The sequence below is a fragment of the Pteropus vampyrus genome, unplaced genomic scaffold, assembly GCF_000151845.1.
Source record: "Pteropus vampyrus isolate Shadow unplaced genomic scaffold, Pvam_2.0 Scaffold586, whole genome shotgun sequence".
NCBI lineage: Eukaryota > Metazoa > Chordata > Mammalia > Chiroptera > Pteropodidae > Pteropus > Pteropus vampyrus.
Genome location: NW_011889367.1, coordinates 138041 through 142861, shown reverse-complemented (window position 1 = coordinate 142861; position 4821 = coordinate 138041).

Below are 4821 nucleotides of genomic sequence, written 5' to 3'. Positions count from 1 at the left end.
GTTTCCAGGGCGCGATGTCGACACGCGGCCGGCGGCTCCGTCTTGGACAGAGCAGAGAGAGGGCACCACTGTCATCGCAAAAGTCCCCTCGGACGGAGCTGGCCCCGGGAGCCTCTGATGGCCAGTCCGTTGTGCCAAGTGGGGGCGAAGCCCGCCGAGCCCGAGACTGGCCCGTGGTCACTTCTCAGCACGGGTTTTGTTTCTGTTTGACTTTTACGTGTGGCGAGGTCGTACGTAAAAGAGCAAAGTCCTGCGGGGGGGCCTGATCGTCTCAAGTTGACTTTCTTTTTTTGTCTCTTAAGAGAAAGACAAACGTAAACCCCTCACCTTGCCGTGTGGCCCAGACGCAATCGGCCAGCGTCGCTGCTGCCCTGAGCTCACCTTATTCCTCCAGTCTCTGGAGTCTTAATGCCTCTGTTTTCATGGCTATTTTTAGTGTCTGCGGGTGAATGTCAGCGCCGCCGGAGGCTGACATTTCATACTCTGGGAACCCTGACCTGCCGCTTTTCCGGTTGTGAGTTGAACCTGATTTTTTTATGCCCCAGAAGGAAAGAACAATGATCATTAATAATCGACATCTTCTGGAAAATCGGAAGTGAAGCCTTCACGATCCCAGGCTGCCCTTAACCCCAGCTGTGCTGTTGAGGTTGCACCCTGGGGCCGCCAGCCATGCCGACGCAGGGGGGGTGGGCAGTAAATAGTGGGCCGGTCACATGACCAGGGGGCAGAGGAGGCTGGAGCGGAAACTGTGATGGAAACCGGCGGAGAAAGCACCCACAATTGTGTAGAGACCTGTGGCCACCTGCAGAGACCAGCACCTAGATCCCCTCCCAGGGCAGGCGGGAAGAGGAGAGGGCACCTTGCTCTCGGGGGCTGGGAGAGTTTGGGCCTCTCCTGAGCTGGGAGCTTGATTGATCCCAAATGCCTGAGCCTCTGACCTTGGCTGGGTGCCATGCGGGGTCCTGGGGGCACAGGCGGACGGGGACGAGGGAGGTGGTGGGGGTTGCTGGGATGGGGAAGGAGCCTGGACAGGGAGGCTCAGGGGTGAGGATGGAGGGGTGTGGGGCATCACACCTGCCGTCGGGGACGGGCGGCCCCTCAGCCTCTTCCCAGTGGGGGACCACACCGGCCTGGCCCTTGGGAAAGGGGGGAGGCGCTTGCCAAAATCACCTTTGACAAGGAAAGCAAAGGTCACGGGAACAATCTCTCCCTTTCACTCTGGGTGACCTGGCAGGAGGTGCTGGAGCTGACAGAGGGTGTCGGCCCCTCCCGAGCTGCCCAAGACAAACAGGGTGGCAGGAAGTTCCCACGCTCCCAGGGCTGGCGCCTGGAGCCATCGTAAGTCACCTGCAGCACGGGGCTGTGAGGAGGGTGGGGCCTCCGTGGGGACAGGTGAGCCTCGAACCCCACGGCTGCCTGGGGGCGGGGCGGCACACGGCGTCCGCTGAGCACCTACTCGGTGCTGTCTTTTGCAAACATTGTCTTGCCGAATAAAGACCCTACTAAGTTAACATCGTGATCTTCGCTTCACAGAGTGGGACCCTGAGACCCGGAGAGGTGAAGCTACTTCCCTTGGGTCACACAGCTGAGAAAAGGAAAAGTCGGGATTTGGACCCGGGTTTCTCTGGGTCCACAGTCTGGGTGGGACTATGGTGAGGTCGATGGCCTGTGGGATTTCTGGCCCCTGTGGGACAGCAGGATTCACCCTGAGCTGTGACCTTGGGTCCCACCTGCAAAACAGGCCAGTGGACCCTGACTGCCTCTTCTGCAGAACGTGCTGGAAGGTGCTGGCCCAGCACCCCCAGCGGTGGGGCGGAGGCACCGGAGGAGGAGCACCCCCGTGTCCTGGTTTTATGTGGGTGCTCCTTCCGGTGACCTCGGGCCTGGGATGGTGGGGCTTTTCACTTGGACTCAGGGGGACTGGGGGGCCGCCACCATCCGCGAGTGTTCGCGTCCAAAGGAGCCAATGGCGTGAAGACGGGGGACATGCCGAACACCGCCACGTGTGGGTCGCCTGTCCCGGAGGCGCTCTGGGCGACGTGCTGGCTGGTGCTCCTGGGAAGGACCGGCCATTCCCTTGGGTGACGCTGACTGAGCGCCTGCTGCATGCAGACATGGGGCTCCCCGGGGTACAGGCGAGAAATCCCCACCGTCAGCACCCGGCGCAGTGCCTGACGCATAGTAGGTGAGCAGGAAGAGCGGGCTGAGCGATGGGGGCCATCGCTGGGTCATCGGTTGTCACTGCTGCCCCCGGGGACAGAGGCTCCTGGGGGTCCCTGGGGCTTTGCGGGTCACTGGGCCTTCAGGCCTCAGAGAACAGGACCCTTGGGACAGAACCCTGTGACACAGCTGCGTCACAGGGACCCTGCCATGGCTGATCCCTTACATGGGACCTGGGCCACCACCGTGCCTGTCTGGGGCCTCCTCACAGCCCATGGTTATGGCACCAGCGAGACTGGTGTCCATTCTGGGCCAAGGGGCAGACATCCGGCTGGTTACAAGTGAGCACTTTCGGTCGCTGGCTTCGCGGCCTGCCCACTGGCCGCACCTGCCCTTCCTCTCTCGGGAGGCCAAAGGGTGCGGGGTCGGCTTGGATCTGCCCTTTATTAGCCGCACGACCTTGGACAAGTTCACCGGCTTGTCCTTGCCTCGGAGTCACACCTGCACCTCCTTGCAGAGCCACGATCACAGTGAAAGGCCCCCGGCCTCAGTGCCACAACTGACTGTCACTTACAGAGACTGCGCTACCCAGTCGTGTCTGATCGTACGTAGGGTGGGAGGGTGCTGTGACTCTCGGACTCCGGATCGGTAAAAAGGGGTCTCTTTTCGCAGATTTTCATTCACCCGGGCTTCTTTCTTCCGCTCGGCCACGCTCCGCTCCCAATTTTTCTCTTTAAGCCGCACCGATGCCACCTTTTTGATAAAAGGAAAAACCACACTTCCAGCGGAGAGAGAGGAAGGGCCGGCCGTGTCCTTGGTCAGCTGTCTGGGGAAGACGCAGCCCACATTCCCCTCGTTTCCCCCCTGGAATCTGAAATTGGAGGTGCGAACTATTTGTCTGGACCACTTGCCGTGAAAGCAGCTTTCCAACGGCCACAAGCGACGTTGGTCCTTTCTTCCGAACGCTCTGGGAAGTGGGTGGCAAGTCTGGCAGTCTGAGTGCGTGAGGGCGACAGTCCTCGCCCACTGGCTGAACTGGGACCAGGGGACCGTGCTCCACTGGGGTGGCGTGTCTGACCGAGTCAGCGGCTCGTCCTGCCGCCGGGCCTGGGCTGTGTCAGAGGCCGAACCTGACCTCTGCTGTGGGCCAGGCCTCCTGACGCATGTGGCTTTATTCTCCCTCAGCGTGGGAGAAATGATTGATTATCTCGTTTTAGAAGAGGAGGCTGAGGGTCAGAGTGAGCATGGGAGATGGAATCAAGGTCATACCCAGTGGACATACGTTAGGTCTGTGTGACACCAACATCCGGCTCTTGCTGTCACAGCCAGAAGTGCTGCCATTCGCCTGTCCCCAAGTCCCCATGGTGCTTCTCAGGTGTGCGTCCAGGAATGCGTCCTGTGCCCGCCTGCACACCGCTGCGTTTCCCAAACGTGACGATGGCCTGGTGCGAGCGTCTCGCCTCAGTCGAGACCCAGGCCCACAGCTGCCCTGCGGCCCAGGCTCCGAGTCCCCTTGGTGTGGCTGGCGCTCCCTCCTGGCATGTCCCCTCCGCCAGCTCCCAGCCGTCTCCGAAACCCCCTCGGACACACACACCACGGCACAACTGCCCACGGGTTTCGCAGCAGGACACGAGCTCCTGGCGGGACGGTCGGACAGGCCTGGGGTGGCGGCTGGTTCGAGATGGCTCCGATGGTCACCTCCCAGCTTCACACGCTCGCGTGACCCCCTCGCACCTCGAACAGGACTCCCCTTGACCAGTAGGACACTGGAAACGCTAGGATGGGACTCCTGAGGCTGTGTCACGAGGGGCACGTGGCTTCTGCCCTGCGTTCTTCAACCACTCACTCGGGGGTGAGTGGCCGCCAGGCTGTGAGGACACCCAAGCAGCCACCCGGGGAGGCCCAGTCCGGCCTTCAGATCGCTGAGGCCCCACCGACGTCTCGCGAGAGACCCTGAGCTGGAACCGCCTGATCCGGCCGCTCCCGGCCTCTGATGCAGACGTTGTGTATCGGCGGGTTCCAGACGCTAAGTTTGGGGGTCATTTGTTCCTCGGCAAGAGAAAACTGACGCACGCGGTTGGAACGGTGTGCTTCTCCCCACCAGCTGGGCGACCTGGGTCAGGTGACTCAACGTCGAGCCTCCGGTCCCTCCTCTGCAAGACAGGGTCACCTGACCCCCCCGAGAGCCGTGCTGAGACCCTGGGGCGTGTGGGCAGAGCCCCCTGCTCTGTGCCTGGCCTCCGTGGTGGCCTTGATGCGGTGGCCTTGATGCCACTAGTATTGTCGCAGCCACGCGTGCTCGGTGGCCTCTGGCCTCCTGTCTGCGGCGTCAGCACCCTGCACTCAGGGGCACCTCTCCACGTGCCTCTCGTGCCCGACGCACACGCACACGCACTGGCCCGGAGCTAAAGGGGACGCTGCGGGCTCTCCGTCCTGGCCGTGGAACCGATGAATGAAGCGAATGTTCTTTTATTTTTTTGCTTAAAACAGTTTTTCATTGTGATAAGATGCTCATAACACAAAATTGACCGTCGTCACCGTCTTTCCGTGTACAGCTCGGCAGTGGTCAAGTTCATCCACGTGGTCAGGCAGGCCGTCTCCGGAGCCTCTTGCCCTCCTGAATCTGACACTCTGTCCCCACCCAACGACAGCCCCGTGTCC